This window comes from Oncorhynchus nerka, linkage group LG13, assembly GCF_034236695.1.
Source record: "Oncorhynchus nerka isolate Pitt River linkage group LG13, Oner_Uvic_2.0, whole genome shotgun sequence".
Taxonomy (NCBI): domain Eukaryota; kingdom Metazoa; phylum Chordata; class Actinopteri; order Salmoniformes; family Salmonidae; genus Oncorhynchus; species Oncorhynchus nerka.
Window position 1 is genome coordinate 90,358,397 of NC_088408.1, and position 26,438 is coordinate 90,384,834.

Consider the following 26,438-nt stretch of genomic DNA (forward strand, 5'->3'; position numbering starts at 1 on the left):
TTTTAGACCCCATCATAGCACTGAGACGGCACTTGTGAAGGTGGTAAATGACATTTTAATGACAACGGACCGAGGCTCTGCATCTGTCCTCGTGCTCCTAGACCTTAGTGCTGCTTTTGATACCATCGATCACCACATTCTTTTGGAGAGATTGGAAACCCAAATTGGTCTACACGGACATGTTCTGGCCTGGTTTAGATCTTATCTGTCGGAAAGATATCAGTTTGTCTCTGTGAATGGTTTGTCCTCTGACAAATCAACTGTAAATTTCGGTGTTCCTCAAGGTTCTGTTTTAGGACCACTATTGTTTTCACTATATATTTTACCTCTTGGGGATGTTATTCGAAAACATAATGTAAACTTTCACTGCTATGCGGATGACACACAGCTGTACATTTCAATGAAACATGGTGAAGCCCCAAAATTGCCCTCGCTAGAAGCATGTGTTTCAGACATAAGGAAGTGGATGGCTGCAAACTTTCTACTATTAAACTCGGACAAAACAGAGATGCTTGTTCTAGGTCCCAAGAAACAAAGAGATCTTCTGTTGAATCTGACAATTAATCTTAATGGTTGTACAGTCGTCTCAAATAAAACTGTGAAGGACCTCGGCGTTACTCTGGACCCTGATCTCTCTTTTGAAGAACATATCAAGACCATTTCGAGGACAGCTTTTTTCCATCTACGTAACATTGCAAAAATCAGAAACTTTCTGTCCAAAAATGATGCAGAAAAATTAATCCATGCTTTTGTCACTTCTAGGTTAGACTACTGCAATGCTCTATTTTCCGGCTACCCGGATAAAGCACTAAATAAACTTCAGTTAGTGCTGAATACGGCTGCTAGAATCCTGACTAGAACCAAAAAATTTGATCATATTACTCCAGTGCTAGCCTCTCTACACTGGCTTCCTGTCAAAGCAAGGGCTGATTTCAAGGTTTTACTGCTAACCTACAAAGCATTACATGGGCTTGCTCCTACCTATCTCTCTGATTTGGTCCTGCCGTACATACCTACACGTACGCTACGGTCACAAGACGCAGGCCTCCTAATTGTCCCTAGAATTTCTAAGCAAACAGCTGGAGGCAGGGCTTTCTCCTATAGAGCTCCATTTTTATGGAACGGTCTGCCTACCCATGTCAGAGACGCAAACTCGGTCTCAACCTTTAAGTCTTTACTGAAGACTCATCTCTTCAGTGGGTCATATGATTGAGTGTAGTCTGGCCCAGGAGTGGGAAGGTGAACGGAAAGGCTCTGGAGCAACGAACCGCCCTTGCTGTCTCTGCCTGGCCGATTCCCCTCTTTCCACTGGGATTCTCTGCCTCTACCCTGTTACGGGGCTGAGTCACTGGCTTACTGGGGCTCTCTCATGCCGTCCCTGGGGGGGTGCGTCACCTGGGTGGGTTGATTCACTGTTGTGGTCGGCCTGTCTGGGTTGGCGCCCCCCTTGGGTTATGCCGTGGCGGAGATCTTTGTGGGCTATACTCGGCCTTGTCTCAGGATGGTAAGTTGGTGGTTGAAGATATCCCTCTAGTGGTGTGGGGGCTGTGCTTTGGCAAAGTGGGTGGGGTTATATCCTTCCTGTTTGGCCCTGTCCGGGGTGTCCTCGGATGGGGCTACAGTGTCTCCTGACCCCTCCTGTCTCAGCCTCCAGTATTTATGCTGCATTAGTTTATGTGTCGGGGGCTAGGGTCAGTTTGTTATATCTGGAGTACTTCTCCTGTCCTATTCGGTGTCCTGTGTGAATCTAAGTGTGCGTTCTCTAATTCTCTCCTTCTCTCTTTCTTTCTCTCTCTCGGAGGACCTGAGCCCTAGGACCATGCCCCAGGACTACCTGACATGATGACTCCTTGCTGTCCCCAGTCCACCTGGCCATACTGCTGCTCCAGTTTCAACTGGCCTGGGCCCTAGGACCATGTCCCAGGACTACCTGACATGATGACTCCTTGCTGTCCCCAGTCCACCTGGCCATGCTGCTGCTCCAGTTTCAACTGTTCTGCCTTACTATTATTCAACCATGCTGGTCATTTATGAACATTTGAACATCTTGGCCACGTTCTGTTATAATCTCCACCCGGCACAGCCAGAAGAGGACTGGCCACCCCACATATGCTCTCTCTAATTCTCTCTTTCTTTCTCTCTCTCTCGGAGGACCTGAGCCCTAGGACCGTGCCCCAGGACTACCTGACATGATGACTCCTTGCTGTCCCCAGTCCACCTGACTGTGCTGCTGCTCCAGTTTCAACTGTTCTGCCTTATTATTATTCGACCATGCTGGTCATTTATGAACATTTGAACATCTTGGTCATGTTCTGTTATAATCTCTACCCGGCACAGCCAGAAGAGGACTGGCCACCCCACATAGCCTGGTTCCTCTCTAGGTTTCTTCCTAGGTTTTGGCCTTTCTAGGGAGTATTTCCTAGCCACCGTGCTTTTACACCTGCATTGTTTGCTGTTTGGGGTTTTAGGCTGGGTTTCTGTACAGCACTTTGAGATATCAGCTGATGTACGAAGGGCTATATAAATAAATTTGATTTGATTTGATTTGATTTGGTTCACCAACTACTTCTCAGATAGAGTTCAGTGTGTCAAATCGGAGGGCCTGTTGTCCGGACCTCTGGCAGTCTCTATGGGGGTGCCACAGGGTTCAATTCTCGGACAGACTCTTTTCTCTGTATATATCAATGATGTCGCTCTTGCTGCTGGTGGTTCTCTGATCCACCTCTACGTAGACGACACCATTCTTTATACATCTGGCCCTTCGCAGGACACTGTGCTAACAAACCTCAAAATGAGCTTCAACTCCATACAACACTCCTTCCATGGCCTCTAACTGTTTTTAAATGCTAGTAAAACGAAGTGCATGCTCTTCAACCGATTGCTTCCCGCACCCCCCGCCCGACTAACACCACTACTCTGGACGGGTTTGAGCTAGAATATGTGGACAACTACAAACACCTAGGTATCTGGTTAGACTGTAAACCCTCCTTCCAGACTCACATTAAGCATCTCCAATCCAAAATTAAATCTAGAATCGGCTTCCTATTTCGCAACAAAGCCTCCTTCACTCATGCTGCCAAACATATCCTCATAAAACTGACTATCCTACCGATCCTTGACTTCGGCGATGTCATTTACAAAATAGTCCCCAACACTCTATTCAGCAAACTGGATGCAGTCTATCACAGTGCCATCCATTTTATCACCAAAGCCCCATATACTACCCACCACTGCGACCTGTATGCTCTCGTTGGCTGGCCCTCACTACATATCCGTCGCCAAACCCACTGGCTCCAGGCCATCTATAAGTCTTTGCTAGGTAAAGCCCCGCCTTATCTCAGCTCACTGGTCACCATAGCAACACCCACCCATAGCACGCCCTCCAGCAGTTATATTGTGCGGGTCATCCCCAAAGCCAACTCTTCCTTTGGCTGTCTTTCCTTCCAGTTCTCTGCTGCCAATGACTGGAACGAATTTCAAAAATCTTTGAAGCTGGAGTCTTATGTCTCCCTCTCTAACTTTAAGCATCAGCTGTCTGAGAAGCTTACCGATCACTGTACCTGTACACAGCCAATCTGTAAATAGCACACCCGTCTACATCATCCCCATATTGTTACTTACCCTCTTGCTCTTTTGCACCCCAGTATCTTTACTTGCACATCTGTCACTCCAGGACTAATGCTAAATTGTAATTATTTTCACTTCTAGGGCCTACTTATTGCCCAGCTCCCTACTCTTCTACATTTGCACACACTGTACCTAGATTTTTCTATTTTTCTTTTCTTTTGTGTTTTTGACTGTACGTTTGTTTTTGTGTAACTCTGTGTTGTTGTTTTTGTTGCACTGCTTTGCTTTATCTTGGCCAGGTTGCAGTTCTAAATGAGAACTTGTTCTCAAGTGGCCTCCCTGGTTAAATAAAGGTGAAATAAATGAAATAAAAATTAAACACATGTGCATCTGTTGGTCACAGGTACCTTAAAATAAAGTTAGGGGCATGGATCAGAAAACCAGTCAGAATTTCCTTCACCATATCCTTCATGCAGCGTGACACATCTCCTTCGCATAGAATTGATTAGGCTGCTGATTGTGGCTTGTGGGATGTTGTCCCACTCCTCTTTAATGGCTATGCGAAGTTGCTAAATATTGGCAGGTACTGGAAAATGCTGTCGTACAGGTCACTCCAGAGCATCCCAAACATGCTCCAAGTGTGACATGTCTGGTGAGTATGCAGGCCATGGAAGAACTGGGACATTTTCCGCTTCCAGGAATTATGTACAGATCCTTGCAACATGAGACCGTACGTTATCATGCTGAAACATGAGGTGATGGAGGCTGATGACTGGCATGACATTGGTCTCCAGGATCTTGTCACGGTACCTCTGTGCATTAAAATTGCCATCGATAAAATGCAATTGTGTTCATTGTCCGTAGTGTATGCCTGCCTATACCATAACCCCACCGTTCACAATGTTGACATCAGCAAATCTGCCTCATACAGTTGAAACCGAGATTCATCTGTGAAGAGCACACTTCTCCAGTGTGCCAGTGGCCATCGAAGGTGAGCATTTGTCCACTGAAGTCAGTTACGACGCTTAACTGCAGTCAGGTCAAGACCCTGGTGAGGACGACAAGCATGGAGATGAGCTTCCCTGAGATGGTTTCTGACAATTTGTGCAGAAATTCTTTGGTTGTGCAAACCCTCAGCTGTCCGGGTGGCTGGTCTCAGATGATCCCGCTGATCACAAAGCCGTAGGTCCTGGGCTGGTGTGGTTGCATGTCGTCTGCGGCAGGTTGGACATACTGCAAAATTCTCAAAAACAACGTTGGAGGCGGCTTATGGTAGAGAAATTAACATGTAATTATTTGACAACCGCTCTGGTGGACATTCCTGCAGTCAGCATGCCAATTGCACGCTCCTTCAAAACTTGAGATATCTGTGGCATTGTGTTGTGTGACACAACTGCACATTTTACAGTGGCCTTTTCTTGTCCCCAGCATTGTGCACCTGTGTAATGATCATGAATATTTAATCAGCTTCTTTACATGCCACACCTGTCAGGTGGATGGATTATTTGGGTAAAGTTGAAATGCCCACTAACAGAGATGTAAACACATTTGTGCACAACATTTGAGAGAAATAAGCTTTTATGCGTATGAAACATTTCTGGGATCTTTTATTTCAGCTCATGAAACATGAATTTCTGGGATCTTCTATTTCAGAACATGAAACATGGGATCAGCACTTTACATGTTGTGTTTATATTTTTGTTCAATGTACAGTAGTTACGTGGCATGTCTTAGACCAGCTAAATAGATCGAGATGAACTTCTCTCGCTAGCCAGCCAGCGTACTGGTGAAAAAACACTAGGGGTAAACAAACAGTGACTTAAGTATAATGCAACAGGTTTACTAGCTTTGCTGTCAGTGTTAGCAAGTTGGGTAATAAATTAGAGTGGCAGAATAAGTATCATGCAAACCATTTGATGTTTTGACAACCAAGTAATGCCTAGAGTGTGCAAAGCCATCATCAAGGAAAATGGTGGCTACTTTGAAGAACCTCAAATATTAAATATATTTTGATTTGTTTAACACTTTTTTGGTTACTACATGATTCCATGTGTTATTTCATCATTTTGATGTCTTAACTATTATTCTACAAAGTAGAAAGTAGTCAAAATAAAGAAAAACCCTTGAATGAGTAGGTGTGTCCAAACTTTTGACTGGTACTGTATATACTAGGCGGTGTCAGAGGAATACCCCCCAAAAAGACTCCAGTCACCCAAGTAATAGACTGTTCTCTCTGCTACCACACGGCAAGTGGTACCGGAACGCCAATTCTCGGTCCAAAAGGCTCCTTAACAGCTTTTACCCCCCAAGCCATAAGACTGCAGAACAATTCATCAAATGGCCACCCTGACTATTTACATTGACACTCCCCCTCCTTTGTTTTTACACTGCTGCTACTCGCTGTTTATTATCTATGCATAGTCACTTTACCCCTACCTACATGTACAACTTACCCCGACTAGCCTGTACCCCTGCACATTGACTCTGTACCGGTACCCCTGTTTATAGCCTCGTTATTGTTATTGTATTTTTTAGCTGATCACACCTTCAGGGGCTACCCGATTGTTACTGTGGGGGAGAGACAATAATACGTGTTTAGGGTGTGAGGCAAGCAAAATAAAAGCTCAATAAAACTGTTGCCTTTCAAATAACGTTCTTACATTCTGAAGTGATGGCATAAGTCTTATAAAGTTTTGCAACAACATTTCTGCAAATAAAGTCATGAGTTTAAATCCAAAACGTTCTGTTTTACTATGCTGTCTTTATTAGGAGCATCTGTTTAATAACTCTGAATGTTAGTTGAGAAAAGTGTATAAGCATAACAGGCAAAAACCCTTATATTGATGTCATCTTGAGTGTTGTTTTCTCATAGAGCCTCTCCTAAAGCTACTGTTCCATCCTTCCCCAGACCATTGTGAGACAGAGTTAGATCACCTAATCAATCATTTAAACAAGATCAGAGAAATCAATATAAATGGGTTAACAATTATCATTGTGCTTTCTTTGGCCTCTGGCGTTCGAACGGTGAGGACTAGGTGCACTGGCGTAACACAGTATAACACAGAATCCAATTCATTGAATATGTCAGCCAGACAGCCACTCACAGCTGTCCAAGGTGCTGAAATATGTATGCGGCTGCCTATCGAATCGATGATATACTTTCTGTGGTGCCAGGGGATATAGCCTATAGCTTTTCTTTAGCTAATGGATAAATGTTCATTGGAATGCCTATTTGGTCATAATTTTCTCATGTTAAGCCAAACATTTCATGAAGCTATACACAGTGTCGCAATGCTGTCATTTAGACTGCTGGTTGGCGACAATAATGTAATTACTTGTTTAGTAATTAAAGTTCGACATTTAAATAATGCAGATTGTAAAATACATTTTTGATGCAATAGCATACTAATCAGCTACCAATTTATTTTAAAACAATTTACAACTGTCCTGTATAGCCTACCTGAACATGCATGGCATGAAAGTTATTTTGCGTAAAACCAGTCTATTAATGTCAAGTAATACAGTCAGTTGACCTTGGCGGCAGGTAGCCTAGTGGTTAGAGCGTTGGGCCAGTAACAGAAAGGTTGCTAGATCAAATCCCTGAGCTGACAAGGTAAAAATCTGTCGCTCTGCCCCTGAACATGGCAGTTAACCCACTGTTCCTAGGCCGTCATTGAAAATAAGAATTTGTTCTTAACTGACTTGCTAGTTAAATAAAAAAAATAAAAAAAGAACACTAGCTCACTGGAGATTGTTTCATTGTGCAGTGTAGCTTACTATCTATAGCTATATACAGTATTTAGCTGCTATTTACTATAGGCTTTTTATAAAAAATTATACATCGAGGAGTTCTCCTGAAGTATTCTCTCTCTTTTGTTCTATGTGGAGGCCCATAGTAGCTACATTATGTGACTGGCCCATAGTAGCTACAGTATGTGACTGGCCCATAGTAGCTACAATATGTGACTGGCCCATAGTAGCTACCCAGACATTCTTTTCTGAGACATTGTGCATTATATCCATTACGCTGCACACAATTTAAACTTAGTCTTGAATGATGCATCCAAAGATATACCAGAGATAAATAAGACTGTTGATTTTGCTACCACACATCTCAAATGCCGGTTCACCAGTATGAACAAAATCGCAAACTGCTTTTTTTGTTTGAGCCCTCAAGTACTGTTGTCCGTTAAAGATAATAATCTGTTTGCATCTGCCAATTTATTGTCTGTCCAGTATCCAGATGACCTGTCCCCAGAGCTTTCTTTCTGTAATGTGCTGAGGCCAGCAATTAAGGAGAATGAGAGGCTCAATTAAAGATGTTGCAGAATTGCTGTATTTGAAGCACCACTCCCTTCTGCCCAGTTTCCCTGATGTTGCTATGGCAATAAAGCTGTGTTTAACCATCCCTGTAACTGTCTCTTCTGCGGAAAGATTGTTTTCTAAACTAAAACTGTCACGCCCCGATCTGTTTCACCTGTCCTTGTGCTTGTCTCCGACCCCACTCCAGGTGTCGCCCAACTTTCCCACTTATCACCAGGGTATTTATACCTGTGTTTTCTGTCTGTCTGTGCCAGTTTGTTTTGTTCAAGTCAACCAGCGTTTTCTCAGCTCCTGTTTTTCCCCAGTCTCTCTTTTTCGCGTCCTCCTGGTTTTGACCCTTGCCTGTCCTGACTTTGAGCCCACCTGCCTGACCACTCTGCCTGACCCTGCCCCTGACCCTGCCCCTGCCCCTGACCCTGCCCCTGACCCTGAGCTCCGTCCTGTACCTTTGCCGCTACTCTGGATTATCGACCCCTGCCTGCCTTGACCTGTTGTTTGCCTGCCTTGACCTGTTGTTTGCCTGCCTTGACCTGTTGATTGCCTGCCTTGACCTGTCGTTTGCCTGCCTTGACCTGTTGTTTGCCTGCCTTGACCTGTTGTTTGCCTGCCTTGACCTGTTGTTTGCCTGCCTTGACCTGTCGTTTGCCTGCCTTGACCTGTCGATTGCCTGCCTTGACCTGTCGATTGCCTGCCTTGACCTGTCGATTGCCTGCCTTGACCTGTCGTTTGCCTGCCTTGACCTGTCAATTGCCTGCCTTGACCTGTCGTTTGCCTGCCTTGACCTGTCGTTTGCCTGCCTTGACCTGTCGTTTGCCTGCCTTGACCTGTCGATTGCCTGCCTTGACCTGTTGTTTGCCTGCCTTGACCTGTCGTTTGCCTGCCTTGACCTGTCGTTTGCCTGCCTTGACCTGTAATTTGCCTGCCTTGACCTGTCGTTTGCCTGCCTTGACCTGTCGTTTGCCTGCCTTGACCTGTCGTTTGCCTGCCTTGACCTGTCGTTTGCCTGCCTTGACCTGTTGTTTGCCTGCCTTGACCTGTTGTTTGCCTGCCTTGACCTGTTGTTTGCCTGCCTTGACCTGTTGTTTGCCTGCCTTGACCTGTTGATTGCCTGCCTTGACCTGTTGTTTGCCTGCCTTGACCTGTTGTTTGCCTGCCTTGACCTGTCGTTTGCCTGCCTTGACCTGTCGTTTGCCTGCCCCTGTTGTTGCAATGAACATTGTTACTTCAACACAGTCTGCACTTGGGTCTTACCTGAAACCTAATAAAACCCCATAAAGATCTACATAAGAATCATTAGGCTCTCGGTCTGATATGAGCTCTTGAACACCTGAGTAAGCTTCATTCTTTGCACTGGCGCCATCATAGCCTTGACCATGAAATTTGTTCACCGATATCCCCTTACTTTTAATCAGTTCAATCATTTATTTTGGAGGGTAGATATCGATGACAGGCACATGGGGCCCCAGAGCTCGTGGTCCCCACTGCCTTGTGTCAGGTTGGGATGGTGTACCGTGTCAACCAGGGACTAGGTGTGTTACCCCAAGGCAGCATTATATCAGTAGCCTAAACTATTTAGTCAAATGATCTGACATTTACCCCGCACCCTAATAGGAATTGGGTTTCACCAGTCCAATTCAAATTTGCAGACGAGGAGAGGGAGCCACTGTAGACTAATTGAGATGAAACGCAAGAGAGAGCAATACCCTCAGTGAAGACATTTCCATCACAATGATCAGAACTCCTTCCAAAACATGGTATTAACCGTTATAGATAGTGATGGCTCTCGATTGACCTAATGTGGCATTGAAGAAAGGTAATAACAGTGAATGTAAACCAATAAAATGTCAGTATATCTTGATTGACACAGTTAATCATTAGGGCGGGGAATTGCCAGGGACCTCACGATAAGATACGTAGACACCGATACGATATGTATTGCAATTCTCACGATTTGGTTCTGTGGTTTTATTGTGATACGATGTTCCAAACATATTGCTCACCATCTGTCTGCTGCTGAGGGGCGAGAAAGAGCCATAATAAAACACCTTTTTTGCTCCCTATTTAGAACAAAGATGGAGAACAAGCTATGAAGGAAGAATACTGGAGTTTTGGTGCAGGTACAACCAACAAGCTCAAATATAACATTACCATGGAGATGGTTCCTTTCCCCCTACTTAAATGAATCAATTGTCTCTGTTTCAATTATGGGATCTTGTCTGAAGCTGCACAGTCTGGTTTGTCATTCACTCTCATCAGCACCAGAAGGTTTATGTCACAAATCTCATCCACGTCCTAATTGAGTAGACTTTTAATGAAGGAGATTTCTTGACCTTTGAATGCCACAATCTACTACAGAAGCTGTGGTCTGTGGCTGCCTGCTCTGCATCAAAATGTCACTACTAGTGTGTGTGTGTGTGTGTGCGTGTGTTTTATACACTCAATGATCATCACCAACTGCAGTCTTTTCAGTTGTCTGCAACGGATATTATTAAGGCTGAGAAACACACTCACATTGAGGGATTGATTAGGAAATTGAGACCTTGAAATTTAAGGGATTCACTTTTGTTGTGCAGTTAGGGCGAGTTATAACAAATGACGTCTGTTCATTTAACAGCCAAAGTGCTGGGAACTATAGTGGCTTGCGAAAGTATTCACCCTCCTTGGCATTTTTCCTTTTTTGTTGCCTTAAAACCTGGAATTAAAATGTATTTTGGGGGGGTTTGTGTCATTGTAACGGCTGTCGTGGGTTGAAGAAGGTGAGGACCAAGGTGCAGCGTGATACGTGTTCATCTTTATTTATGAATTGAACACTGAATGAAAAAACAACAAAAGAGAATGAATCGAAACCGAAACAGTTCTGCCTGGTACAGAATACAGAAACAGAAAACAACTACCCATCAACACAGGTGGGAACAGAGTACATAAGTATGGTTCTCAATCAGAGACAACGTTTGACAGCTGCCTCTGATTGGGAACCAGACCAGGCCAAACACATAGAAATACAACACACAGAACAAAACATAGAATGCCCACCCCAACTCAAGCCCTGACCAAACCAAAATAGAGAAATAAAAAGGAACTAAGGTCAGGACGTGACAGTCATTTGATTTACACAACATGCCTACCACTTTGAAGATGCCAAATATTTTCATTGTGAAACAAACAAGAAATAAGACAAAAAACCTAGAACTTGAGCGTGCATAACTATTCACCCCCCCCCCCCCAAAGTCAATACTTTGTAGAGCCACCTTTTGCAGCAATTACAGCTGCAAGTCTCTTGGGGTATGTCTCTATAAGCTTGGCACATCTAGCCACTGGGATTTTTGCCCATTCTTCAAGAAAAAAAATTAAATTGGATGGGTTCCACTGGTGTACAGAAATCTTTAAGTCATACCACAGATTCTCAATTGGATTGAGGTCTGGGCTTTGACTAGGCCATTCAAAGACATTTAAATGTTTCCCCTTAAAGCACTTGAGTGTTGCTTTAGCAGTATGCTTAGAGTCATTGTCCTGCTGGACACTCCAACAGGTTTCCCTCAATAATTTCCCTGTATTTAGCACCATCCATCATTCTTTCAATTCTGACCAGTTTCCCAGTCCCTGCTGATGAAAAACATCCCCACAGCATGACGCTGCCACCACCATGCTTCACTGTGGGGATGGTGTTCTCAGGGTGATGAGAGGTGTTGGGTTTGCGCCAGACATAGCGTTTTCCTTGATGGCCAAAAAGCTGAATTTTAGTCTCATCTGACCAGAGTACCTTCTTCCAAATGTTCGGGGAGTCTCCCACATGCCTTTTGGCAAACACCAAACGTGTTTCCATTTTTTTTCCATCAAGCAATGGCTTTTTTTCTGGCCACCCTTCTGTAAAGCCTAGCTCGGTGGAGTGTACGGCTTAAAGTGGTCCTATGAACAGATACTCCAATCTCCGCTGTGGAGCTTTGCAGCTCTTTCAGAGTTATCTTTGGTCTCTTTGTTGCCTCTCTGATTTAATGCCCTCCTTGCCTGGTCCATGAGGTTTGGTGGCAGCCCTCTCTTGGCAGGTATGTTGTAGTGCCATATTCTTTCCATTTTTTAATAATGGATTTAATGGTGCTTTGTGGGATGTTCAAAGTTTCAGATATTTTTTTATAACCCAACCCTGATCTGTACTTCTCCAGAACTTTGTCCCTGACCTGTTTGGAGAGCTCCTTGGTCTTCATGGTGCCACTTGCTTGGTGGTGTTGCAGACTCTGGGGCCTTTCAGAACAGATGTATATGTACTGAGATCATGTGACTCTTAGATTGCACACACATGAACTTTATTTAACTAATTATGTGACTTCTGAAGGTAATTGTTTGCACCAGATCTTATTTAGGGGCTTCATAGCAAAGGGGGTAAATACATATGCACGCACCACTTTTCAATGAATTTTTAATTCGACATTTTTTGAAACAAGTTATTTTTTCCATTTCACTTCACCAATTTGGACTATGTTGTGTATGTCCATTAGATGAAATCCAAATAAAATCTATTTAAATTACAGGTTGTAATGCAACAAAATAGGAAAAATACCAAGGGGGTGAATACTTTTGCAAGTGTATACCAGAGGTGACTGTGGAGTGGAGACTGTAATCCAGTCTTCTTTATAACAGTCATTTCTTTATAACTGTGAGACTCTAACACATAATCTTGTTTTTTTACCCTTTTTTCTCCCCAATTGGTAATTACAGTCTTGTCTCATCGCTGCAACTCCCGTACAATCTTGGGAGAGGCAAAGGTCGAGAGCCGTGCATCCTCTGAAACACAATCCAACCAAGCTGCACTGCTTCTTAACACAATACTTAACCAGACACACACACACACACACGCACACACACACACAATGTATCCAAATCCTACCGGCTGCATCTCCCATGGTGTTGTGACTAAGAGCTAGTGTCTCCAGCTTGGTGTTGGAGGTCAGGTCTTGGGCCAGGTGCTGTGCATCCCTGTCAGGCAGCTGGTTCCTGGAGAGGCGAGACCAGGATGGTGTCCTCCAGAAGCATAATGGAAAGGGATCGGGTACCATGCTTCCCCAGTCTGTTCTCCCCCAGGTCAGAGGAACACACTGAGGTCAAGCAAGGTGAGTTACAGTGGAGTTAAAGCATTCTGTTTTGTCTGTTCCAGTCTTGATGTTTCTAGGGAAAATGGAGCTCCTTAATGCAATGGTAAAAACCTAACGTGATCTGAATTTAGCAGATATCTACGTGTATATCCCACAGTGGATCATTTTCTATACTCTCCTTGTCAGCGGTTAACCTATTATTCTAATAGCAGTGTCATTAAGGCATTGGGAGTGACAGTTATTAGTTGTGCAATAAGGACAATTGGAATTGTGAATATAATGATACACCCAGCGGTGGAACAATCTGACATATTGACTGCTGAGGGAATGAACGTCAGCAGGTAGACCCTTAAGGGCCAACCAGGGTCCTTTATGTAAAAATAACAACACTCGCTCTCCTCTCCCCTTGATCATGAACTGTGTGTGGCGCTAGCTAGACACTGACAATTTTAAATAGGGCCCTACTGTAGGTGTCGAGGCACAACCAGGGTGGCAGGGGGTGAGGGTGGCACACAGGTGTGTGTGGGTTGAACCCCCGCCCCCCTAAGGCCCCGGAGCGGAGGTTGGAAGAGCACCCCCTGTGATGTAACAGTTCTCCTTTAACATGGTGGCCCTGCCCACCCCTTCCATCCAATTATCTCTGAGGTTGAGCTTCAGCAGGGAAGCGTTGGTTACCAAGGGAACAACTGGCACTTTGGTGCCCTGCAGAACATATTTCACACAAAGTGAGATTATTTTGTTTGTTTTTCTAGCTCTCTTTTTTCATGAAGAGAGAAGGATGTGCTCTCGAATGAAGCAAGTGGGCCGTGAGAGCAGGTGTCTGTCTGTCTGTTTTATTTCCTATTAGGAATGCACCTCACCCATCGTAAGGATGGCAGAATGACCTTGTTTTTATTGAACGACCTCTTATACCATATGGGTCTTTCTATAAATAATGGGGATCAATGTGACATTGGGATCAATGTTTGAAAATGGTTTGAAACAAAAATAAAAATGATTTTTATGCAGTTCCACATGAGTACTGTAACGGTTTTCTAATGGTGAAGGAGAGTCGGACCAAAATGCAGCGTGTATATTACGATCCATGTTTTAATAAACAAACGTAACACGAATCTAAATACAATTACTACAAAAACAATAAACGTAAAGAAAACCGAAACAGCCTATACTGGTGTAACCTAACCTAGACAGGAACAAGGACACTAAGGACACACAGGACAATCACCCACACCAAACTCAAAGAATATGGCTGCCTAAATATGGTTCCCAATCAGAGACAACGATAAACACCTGCCTCTGATTGAGAACCACTTCAGACAGCCATAGACTTATCTAGAACACCCCACTAGCTACAATCCCCCATATATACACACCACATACAAAAACCCATGCCACACCCTGGCCTGACCAAATAAATAAAGATAAACACAAAATACTTCGACCAGGGCGTGACAGAACCCCCCCCCCCCCTAAGGTGCGGACTCCCGAACGCACCTCAAAACAAATAGGGAGGGTCCGGGTGGGCGTCTGTCCATGGTGGCGGTTCCGGCGCGGGACGTGGACCCCACTCAATTAATGTCTTAGTCTCCTCTCCTCGCGTCCCTGGATAGTCCACCCTCGCCGCCGACCATGGCCTAGTAGTCCTCACCCAGAAACCCACTGGATTGAGGAGCAGATCGGGACTGAGGGGCAGCTCGGGACTGAGGCAGCTCGGGACTGAGGGGAAGCTCAGGAGTGAGAGGAAGCTCGGGAGTGAGAGAAAGCTCAGGCAGGTTGATGGATCTACCAGATCCTGGCTGGCTGGTGGTTCCGGCAGATCCTGGCTGACTGGCAGATCCTGGCTGACTGGCGGATCCTGGCTGACTAGCGGTTCTGGCAGATCCTGGCTGACTGGCGGATCCTGGCTGACTGGCGGATCCTGGCTGACTAGCGGATCTGGCAGATCCTGGCTGACTCTGGCTGACTGGCGGATCTGGCAGATCCTGGCTGACTGGCGTATCCTGGCTGACAAGCGGATCTGGCAGATCCTGGCTGACTGGCGGATCCTGGCTGACTAGCGGATCTGGCAGATCCTGGCTGACTGGCAGATCCTGGCTGACTAGCGGATCTGGCAGATCCTGGCTGACTGGCAGATCCTGGCTGACTGGCGGATCCTGGCTGACTAGCGGATCTGGCAGATCCTGGCTGACTGGCACTTCTGGCGGATCCTGGCAGACTGGCGGATCCTTGCTGACTGGCGGATCCTGGCACACTGGCGGATCCTGGCTGAATGGCGGATCTAACTGATCCTGGCCGACTGGCAGATCCTGGCCGACTGGCAGATCCTGGCCGACTGGCACTTCTGGCGGATCCTGGCTGACTGGCGGATCCTGGCCGACTGGCAGATCCTGGCCGACTGGCACTTCTGGCAGATCCTGGCCGACTGGCAGATCCTGGCCGACTGGCAGTTCTGGTGGCGCTGGGCAGACTGGCGGCACTGGTGGCGCTGGGCAGACTGGCGGCGCTGGGCAGACTGGTAGCTCAGGCGGCGCTGGGCAGACGGGTGGCTCAGACGGCGCTGGGCAGACGGGTGGCTCAGACGGCGCTGGGCAGACGGGTAGCTCAGACGGCGCTGGGCAGACTGGCGGCGCTGGGCAGACTGGGGGCACTGGCGGCGCTGGGCAGACTGGCCGTGCTAGCTCCTCATAATGCCGCCTCTCTGCTTTTGCTGCCTCCAGCTCGGCTTTGGGGCGACAATAATCTCCAGGCTGATCCCAGGGTCCTTTACCGTCCAGTTCCTCCTCCCATGTCCATTTCTCCAGGTGGTGCAATCTCTCCCACTGTAGCTGCTGCTGCTCCTGCTGCTGCTGCCTCTGTTGCCTCTTCTCCTGTTGCACCTTTGGGCGGCTACACTCCCCTGGTTTAGCCCAGGGTCCTCTCCCGTCGAGGATCTCCTCCCATGTCCAGAAATCCTTCTTACCCATCTCCTCTTTGGGCTGCTCCTGCCTGTTGACACGCTGCTTGGTCCGTTTGTGATGGGTGATTCTGTAACGGTTTTCTAATGGTGAAGGAGAGTCGGACCAAAATGCAGCGTGTATATTACGATCCATGTTTTAATAAACAAACGTAACACGAATCTAAATACAATTACTACAAAAACAATAAACGTAAAGAAAACCGAAACAGCCTATACTGGTGTAACCTAACCTAACCTAACCTAACCTAACCTAACCTAACCTAACCTAACCTAACCTAACCTAACCTAACCTAACCTAACCTAACCTAACCTAGACAGGAACAAGGACACTAAGGACACACAGGACAATCACCCACACCAAACTCAAAGAATATGGCTGCCTAAATATGGTTCCCAATCAGAGACAACGATAAACACCTGCCTCTGATTGAGAACCACTTCAGACAGCCATAGACTTATCTAGAACACCCCACTAGCTACAATCCCCCATATATACACACCACATACAAAAACCCATGCCACACCCTGGCCTGACCAAATAAATAAAGATAAACACAAAATACTTCGACCAGGGCGTGACAAGTACTTAGAGGGAAAAAAAGTGAATATATGCAAATGCAACATCGTAGGCCTAGGCGGGGTTCACCCAGACATCGGAAACTCAATGTTATACACTTGTATAATTTATATAATTGTACATATAGGGCCTAATATAGAACCCCCAGAAAGGCCACTTTAGGAAAAATTCAAATTATTATAAAATATGTGAGAATAATGTGGACATTGCCTGAATAAATAGAGATGTTCTGTAGCCTGTGTAGCCGACGCAGGCACACATAATAAAGCCATGCAGGAAAATAACCTCACACTCAACATTAACAAAACAAAGGAGATGATTGTGGACTTCGGGAAACAGCAGAGGGAGCATCCCCCTATCCACATCGACGGGACAGTAGTGGAGAGGGTAGTAAGTTTTAAGTTCCTCTGCGTACACATCACGGACAAACTGAATTAGTCCACCCACACAGACAGCGTTGTGAAGAAGGCGCAGCAGCGCCTCTTCAACCTCAGGAGGCTGAAGAAATTCGGCTTGTCACCAAAAGCACTCACAAACTTCTACAGATGCACAATCGAGAGCATCCTGTCGGGCTGTATCACCACCTGGTACGGCAACTGCTCCGCCCACAACCATAAGGCTCTCCAGAAGGTAGTGAGGTCTGCACAACGCATCGACCGCATTATCTACCAAGGGAATTCTCTTCGATTATAATCACAGCCGTATATATTCCCAGCCAAGCAGACACATCGATGGCCCTGAACAAACTTTATTTGACTCTATGTGAACTGGAAACCACATATCCTGAGGCTGCATTCATTGTAGATGGGGATTTTAACAAGGCTAATCTGAAAACAAGACTCCCTAAATTCTATCAGCATGTTGATTGTGCAACCAGGGCTGGTAAAACTCTGCATCATTGTTATTCTAACTTCCGCAACGCATATAAGGCCCTCCCCCGCCCTCCTTTCGGAAAAGCTGACCACGACTCCATTTTGTTGCTTCCAGCCTACAGACAGAGACTAAAACAAGAAGCTTACGCACTCAGGTCTGTTCAACGCTGGTCCGGCCAATCTGATTCCACGCTTCAAGACTGCTTCGATCACGTGGATTGGGATATGTTCCTCATTGCGTCCAACAACAACATTGACGAATACGCTGATTCGGTGAGCGAGTTCATTAGAAAGTGCATCGGCGATGTTATACCCACAGTAATGATTAAAACATTCCCAAACCAGAAACCGTGGATTGATGGCAGCATTCGCGCGAAACTGAAAGCGCAAACCACTGCTTTTAACCAGGACAAGGGGACCGGAAACATGACCGAATACAAACAGTGTAGTTATTCCCTCCGCAAGGCAATCAAACAAGCTAAGCGTCAGTATAGAGAGAAAGTAATTCAACGGCTCAGACAGAAGAGGTACGTATGTGGCAGGGTCTACAGTCAATCACGGATTACAAAAAGAAAACCAGCCCTGTCGTGGACCAGGATGTCTTGCTCCCAGACAGACTAAATAACTTCTTTGCTCGCTTTGAGGACAATACAGTGCCACTGACACGGCCCGCTGCCAAAACCTGCGGACTCTCCTTCACTGCAGCCGATGTGAGTAAAACATTTAAACGTGTTAACCCTCGCAAGGCTGCAGACCCAGACGGCATCCCCAGCCGCGTCCTCAGAGCATGCTCAGACCAGCTGGCTGGTTTGTTTACAGACAAATTCAATCTCTCCCTATCCCAGTCTGCCCTCCCCACCTGCTTCAAGATGTCCACCATTGTTCCTGTACCCAAGAAAGCAAAGGTAACTGAACCAAATGACTATCGCCCCGTAGCACTCAGTTCTGTCATCATGAAGTGCTTTGAGAGGCTAGTTAAGGATCATATCTTCTCTACCTTACCTGACACCCTAGACCCACTTCAATTTACTTACCGCCCCAATAGATCCACAGACGATACAATCGCCATCGTACTGCACACTTCCCTATCCCATCTGGACATGAGGAATACCTACGTAAGAAGGCTGTTTATTGACTATAGCTCAGCATTCAACACCATAGTACCCTCCTATCTCATCATTAAGCTCGGGGCCCTGGGTCTGAACCCTGCCCTGTGCAACTGGGTCCTGGACTTACTGACGGGTCGCCCCCAGGTGGTGAAGGTAGGAAACAACACCTCCATTTTGCTGATCCTCAACACAGGGGCCCCACAAATGTGTGTGCTCAGCCCCCTCCTGTACTCCCTGTTCACCCATGACTACGTGGCCATGCACGCCTCCAACTCAATCATCAAGTGTGCAGACGACACAACAGCAGTAGGCCTTATTACCAACAATGACGAAACAGTCTACATGGAGTATGTGAGGGCCCTGGCAGAGTGGTGCCAGGAAAATAACCTCTCCCTCAACATCAACAAAATGAAGTATCTGATTGTGGACATCAGGAAACAGCAGAGGGAGCACCCCCCTAGCCACGTTGACGGGACCGCATTGGAGAAGTTGGAAAGTATCAAGGTCCTCGGCGTACACATCACTGACAATCTGAAATTGTTCACCCACACAGACAGTGTGGTGAAGAAGGCGCAACAGTGCCTCTTCAACCTCAAGAGGCTGAAGAAATTCAGCTTGGCCCCTTAGACCCTCACAAACTTTTACAGATGCACCATTGAGAGCATCCTGTCCGAATGTATCACTGCCTGGTACAGAAACTGCACGGCCCGCAACTGCAGGGCTCTCCAGAGGGTTGTGCGGTCTGCCCAACGCATTAATAGGGGCACACTGCCTGGCCTCCAGGACACCGACTGCACAGATGTTACAGGGAGGCCAAAAAGATCATCAAGGACAACAACCACCCGAGCCACTGCCTGTTCACCCCGCTATCATCCAGAAGGCGAGGTCAGTACAGGTGCATCAAAGCTGCAACCGAGAGACTGATAAACAGCTTCTATCTCAAGGCCATCAAACTGTTAAATAGCCACCACTAGCCGGCTACCACCCGGTTTGTATTATAGTCAGTGCCACTCCGACATTGCTCGTCTTTTAGATTTGTATGTATTGTTGTGAATTGTTAGATACTACTGTACTGTTGGAGTTCGGAACACAAGCATTTCACTACACCTGCAATAACATCTGCTAAATATGTGTATGTGACTAATAAGATTTGATTTGAAACGGTGTCTGAAGACTTAATAGCTGTCAAATCCTTACTTTGCTTGTTTCCTCAATTCGTTGCTTCCCTCACAAAGCTCATTCGAGGAGGAGACTCAAGGGAGCATGAGGGCGAGACCGTGGAAGGGAACATTTTTACATTATTCAAACAGGGCACTGGCCTGGTCTGGTCTTAGACCGTGGTGCATCATGGCCAGAAAATAGATTACAGGGACCACGTTGAATATTCTACACGCCTCCCTGTACCCAGTCTGGCCCGTTGGGTCATATACCTCCCTCACATCTACAACAGAACCAAGCAGACTTAAGACCTGGGTTCAAATACTGTTTGAAATCCTTTAAAATACTTCAGCTGGACTTGATTGAACTTGTCTGATGCAATGGAACCAATAGAATAGTCACAACACTGGACATTTCAGACAGGCTAAAGCAAACTCTCAAACTATTTGAACGATTTCAAATAGTAGTTGAACACAGGTCTGACCCGGCCACACTTGTTTCACCATCAGAGCCCCTCACTATCAAAACAGTGAGTAAAAGGACTTGTCATTTCTGCATATCCCTCTGAGATGGCCTAGCTGTCAATGTGACTTTGGTCATTAAAGTCCCTTGCGGTTCATTTCACCACGTCTGGGGACTTGGTAGTGGATACTGGGTACTAGCTCATTCATGTACCGGATGGCCTTTACTTATGGTGAAAGAAGCCTTGATACAATGCCTACATAAAGTCATTAACATGCACAACAGGAATCTGTTGAGAATGGCGCCGGAGGGGAAAACTGCCGTCTTATCGGCTCTTAACCAACCATGCAATTTTGTTTGTTTTAATGCGTTGCACGTAACTTGTTTTGTAAATAATGTTGCTGCTACCGTTTCTTATGACCGAAAATAACTTCTGGACATCAGAACCGTGATTGCTCAACTCAAACTGGACGAAGAGGTCTTCCTCATTGAGTCAGACGGGAGGGATATAATACGGACACCAGGCCCAGATCCCTGTTATTCGCTGGAGGAAACGCAGATTTTTTCAGAAAGAGATCAGGGTGGTTTGAGAGGATCAGGCGACGAGTGGAACATCTGCCAATGCCTTCAGTCCTGCTAGCTAACGTTCAGTCGCATGAAAATAAATGGGACTAACTGAAGGCATGTTTATCCTACCAACGGGACATTAAAAACTGTAATATCGTATGTTTATGTAAACAACAGCTGGTGCACGATATCTAAGGAAGTCTCGAGTTTTTGCTTGCCTGAGGTAAAGTATCTCATGATAAGCTGTAGACAACACTATGTACCTAGAGAGTTTTCATCTGTATTTTTCATAGCTGTCTACATACCACCATAGACCTATGCTGGTGTGGAGTAGCTCGCATCCGCTACAAGACCATGGTGCTTGCCTACGGAGCTGTGAGGGGAACGGCACCTCAGTACCTCCAGGCTCTGATCAGGCCCTACACCCAAACAAGGGCACTGCGTTCATCCACCTCTGGCCTGCTCGCCTCCCTACCACTGAGGAAGTACAGTTCCCGCTCAGCCCAGTCAAAACTGTTCGCTGCTCTGGCCCCCCAATGGTGGAACAAACTCCCTCACGACGCCAGGACAGCGGAGTCAATCACCACCTTCCGGAGACACCTGAAACCCCACCTCTTTAAGGAATACCTAGGACAGGATAAAGTAATCCTTCTCACCCCCCCCTTAAAAGATTTAGATGCACTATTGTAAAGTGGCTGCTCCACTGGATGTCATAAGGTGAATGCACCAATTTGTAAGTCGCTCTGGATAAGAGCGTCTGCTAAATGACTTAAATGTAAATGTAAATGTAAATGTGGAGTATACCAGGAGTATACCAGGAGGTGTCAGAGGAAAGGCCCTATAAATTGTCAAAGACTCCAGCCACCCTAGTCATAGCTGTTCTCTCTGTTACCGCATGGCAAGCGGTACCAGAGCGCCAAGTCTAGGTCCAAGAGGCTCCTAAATATATTCTACCCCCAAGCCATAAGACTCCTGAACAGCTAATCAAATTGCTACCCAGACTATTGGCATGTACACCCCCCCCCCCCCCCCCCCCCGAAATGCTGCTTTCGACTTTCTGTTATTATCTAAAAATCACTTTAATAACTCTACCTACATGTACATATTACCTCAATTACATTGACACCGTTGCCCCCACACATTGACTCTGTACCGGTACCCCCTGTATATAGCCCCGCTATTGTTATTTACTGCTGCTCTTTACTTTTTTAGGTATTTTGCATTGTCTGTTAAGGGCTTGTAAGTAATATTTAATTAAGGGCTTGTAAGTAATAATTTCACTGTTGTATTCGGTGCAGGTCACAAATAAAATTATTTGAGGAATGTGTGTAGGTGTTTGTTTCTGCATTTTTATCAGGAGGAAAAGCAGAGAGGAAGAGGAGGGGGAGGAGGAGGGGAAGGGAGAGAGGAGAGAGAGAGAAGTGAAAGTGTTAATGATGATGCTTCCTAGAGAGAGAAAACAGAAAGAGCATGTGAATGTCAGAAGATCGATCTATCAGAGATGAAACGGTTAATGACAAACGCATGACTCACATCAGCCATTTCTTTTCCCGGAGATGAGAGACCGAGAGTGACAAACCACACACTCTGCCCCTTAGCTCTCCGACTCTGATGCCCTTTATCAGAACGTGTGATTCACCCAACTCTCTCTCTCATTCTCTATTTTAATAAGAACTCACAGCACTACAATGTGCTACCTGTTTTGTTCCACAAAATTAGTCCCTTTTGGGTAGTGTTTATTTCATGCAATTTTAACATTCTGTCACGAGGAGCACTCTCAACTTAATAAAAAACGTGTTTTCCCATCCCCTTCAAAAAAGACTATAGTAAGTGCCTATTACGTGCCAAATAAAGTAGCAGGGTTGACCATAACAGGAAAGACGATTTCATCTAAAATCAGCCATAAATCCCCTTGTGCTTGTGACCAGAAGAATGGAGGCTTGTTGTTCACAACAGGGAGTGGCAATTGATTGAATGCAAAACAAAATGTAATTGTTCAGACATTTCTAGACTGTCTATCTATGGGTAACAGAGTTGACGTGTTATGCTCAACCCACTCAGTTTTCCACCACAAAACACCAGAAAATGGCCCAAAAAAGAACCTCATGTGCTTTCATACTATGATTTGACTATCAGATGTTCAATGTTCCTTTTGAATAAAAAAATAAATTGTTTAAAATGAATGAAATGTAAAAAAAAACATGTAACAGGGTTGACCTTAAAATGAGGGACAGGTTTTTTTAATCTTGAATTGAATCACATTAAATAAATGATAATCTTATGATATTTATTTTTATATTTAATTGAACCTTTACTTAACTAGGCCAGTCAGTTAAGAACAAATTCTTATTTACAATGATGGCCTACCCAGGCCAAACCCCAACCAGGACGATACTGGGCCTATTGCGCACCGCCCTATGTGATTCCCAATCCATCATTAAGCTCGAGGCCCTGGGTCTGAACCCTGCCTTGTGAAACTGGGTCCTGACTTCCTGACGGGTCGCCTCCAGGTGGTGAAGGTAGGAAACAACACCTCCTCTTCACTGATCCTCAACATTGGAGCCCCACAAGGGTGTGTGCTCAGCCCCCTGGTGTCACCTCTTCACTGTTGATGTTGAGACTGGTGTTTTGAGGGTACTATTTAATGAAGCTGCCAGTTGAGGACTTGTGAGGCGTCTGTTTCTCATACTAGACACTCTAATGTACTTGTCCTCTTGCTCAGTTGTGCAAGGGTTTTCTAATGATAAATAAGCTTTTTATAATGATCAACTTGGAAACAACATAACGTGCTTTTGGAACACAGGAATTATTGATGTTAATAGAGGAGAGGATGCCTGTTCTTGAAAAGTAATTTCCTCACCCTTTCAAAAAATGTAGAACTAAGAACAGATATAGCCCTTGGTTTACTCCAGACCTGACTGCCCTCGACCAGCACAAACACATCCTGTGGCGGACTGCACTTGCCTTGAATAGTCCCTGCGATATGCAACTTTTCAGGGATGTCTGGAACCAATACACGCAGTCAGTTAGGAAAGCAAAGGCTATCTTTTTCAAACAGAAATTTGCATCCTGTAGCATCCTGTAGCACGCCATTGTTGCAACCCCTATTACCAGTTTGTTCAACCTCTCTTTCGTATCGTCCGAGATTCATAAAGATTGGAAAGCTGCCGCGGCCATCCCCCTCTTCAAGGGGGGTGACACTCTAGACCCAAACTGCTACAGACCTATATCCATCCTGCCCTGCCTTTCGAAAGTCTTTGAAAGCCAAGTTAACAAACAGATCAATGACCACTTCGAATCTCACCGTACCTTCTCCGCTATGCAATCTGGTTTCCGAGCTGGTCACAGCTGCACCTCAGCCACGCTCAATGTACTAAACGATGTCATAACCGCCATCGATAAAAGACAATACTGTGCAGCTGTCTTCATCAACCTGGCCAAGGCTTTCGACTCTGTCAATCACCGTATTCTTATCGTCAGACTCGGCATCCTTGGTTTCTCAAATGACTGCATCGCCTGGTTCACCAACTACTTCTCAGATAGAGTTAAGTGTGTCATATCGGAGGGCCTGTTGTCCGGACCTCTGGAAGTCTCTATGGGGGTACCACAGGGTTCAATTCTCGGGTTGACTATTTTCTCTGTATATATCAACAATGTCGCTCATCCTGCGGGTGATTCCTTGATCCATCTCTAAGCAGACGACACCATTCTGTATACATCTGGCCCTCCTTTGGACACTGTGCTAACTAACCTCCAAACGAGCTTCAATGCCATACAACACTTCCTCCGTGGCCTCCAACTGCTCTGAAACACTAGTAAAACTAAATGCATGCTCTTCAACCGATCGCTGCCCGCACCCGCCAGTCCGACTAGCATCACTACTCTGGACGGTTCTGACCTAGAATATGTGGACAACTACAAATACCTAGGTGTCTGGCTAGACTGTAAACTCTCATTCCAGACTCATATTAAGCATCTCCAATCCTTTACTCACGCTGCCAAACATACCCTCATAAAACTGAATATCCTACCGATCCTCGACTTTGGCGATGTCAGCTTCCAACACTCAACTCAGAAAACTGGATGCAGTTGATCACAGTGCCATCCGTTTTGTCACCAAAGCCCCTTATACCACCCACCACTGCGACCTGTATGCTCCCGTCGGCTGGCCCTCGCTACATATTCGTCGCCAGACCCACTGGCACCAGGTCATCTATAAGTCTTTTCTAGGTAAATTTCCCTCTTATCTCAGCTCACTGGTCGCTCCAGCAGGTATATCTCACTGGTCATTCCCAATGCCAACACCTACTTTGGCCGCCTTTCCTTCCAGTTCTCTGCTGCCAATGACTGGAACAAATTGCAAAAATAACTGAAGCTGGAGACTTATATCTCCCTCACTAACTTTAAGCATCAGGTATCTGAGCAGCTTACTGATCGCTGCAGCTGTACACAGCCCATCTGTAATAAGCCCATCCAACTACCTACCTCATCCCCATATTGTTTTTATTTACTTTTTTGCTCGTTTGCACACCAGTATTTCTACTTGCACAGCATCATCTGCACATCTATCACTCCAGTGTTATTGCTAAATTGTAATTACTTCACTACTATGGCCTATTTATTGCCTTACCTCCTTACTCCATTTGCACACACTGTATATAGATTTTTCTATTGTGTTATTGACTGTACTTTTGTTTATTCCACGTGTAACTGTGTTGTTTGTGTCACACTGCTTTGCTATATCTTGGTCAGGTCACAGATGGTTAAATAAAGGTCAAATAAAATAAATGTAAAAAATAACGGGTCTCGGTACGCCTATGTCGATATTCCATTACAAATCAGCCGTTTCCAGCTACAATAGTCATTTACAACATTAACAATGTCTACACTGTATTTCTGATCAATTTGATGTTATTTTAATGGACCAAAGATGAACTTTCCTTTAAAAAAAAAACCAATCCATTCCTTACTTAGATTTACGTGTGTTTTGGGTATATTTTGTGAAACTGTTAGATATTCCTTAGATATTATTATTATTACTTAGATATTACTGCATTGTCGGAGCTAGAAGCACAAGCATTCCGCTACAATAACATCTGCTAAACAAGTGTAATAAAATGTGATTTGATTTGAGAGAAGGCACAGAGGGAGATGCTTAATTATGGCACTTTAGCAAATCTTTATTCATACAAGAATCTGATTTGTTGAATTTTCCATCTGGTCTTTAATAAAGGGTTCTTCATTTAATATAACAGGCTTTTAAAATCCAATATTGTTGCACAATTTCTTAAAGGGATGCAAAAAGGACTGATTTCATGTAACGACGCAACCACCTGCCTCCCAGCTCCAAGTCAGTGTTATAGTTGTCATCTGCAACCCTTCCCCTCTCCTGTCAGTCTTCATCGACACCACTTCCACTGCCCTCTTCTTCCTCCTCTTCCTCCCCCCCATCCTCCCTTCTCCCAGCCCTCTGTCACATCACCCTCTGGGCTGGAGTGGCGACCGGACGCTGACCGGGTCACTGTCCTGCTGCAGGGTAGGGGGGAGACAGATGACTGATCTAAGAAATGTTACACTGCTGAAATGTGACTGTGGAGGATTACTGTGTGTTCTCTGAGCCAGAGCCTGGTAGAGAGACATATAGAGTATAGTCAAAAGTTTGAACACACTTACTCATTCCTGCGGTTATTTTTACTATTTTCTACATTGTAGAAGAATAGTGAAGACATCAAAACTATGAAATAACACATACGAAATCAT

The 26,438-nt window shown here is 45.4% G+C and overlaps 1 pseudogene; it reads right to left on the minus strand.

Annotated features, from left to right (window-relative positions):
• Nucleotides 1–4,722: 4,722 nt before the first annotated feature.
• LOC135574809 (leucine-rich repeat-containing protein 74A-like) lies at nt 4,723–26,438 on the minus strand (annotated as a pseudogene).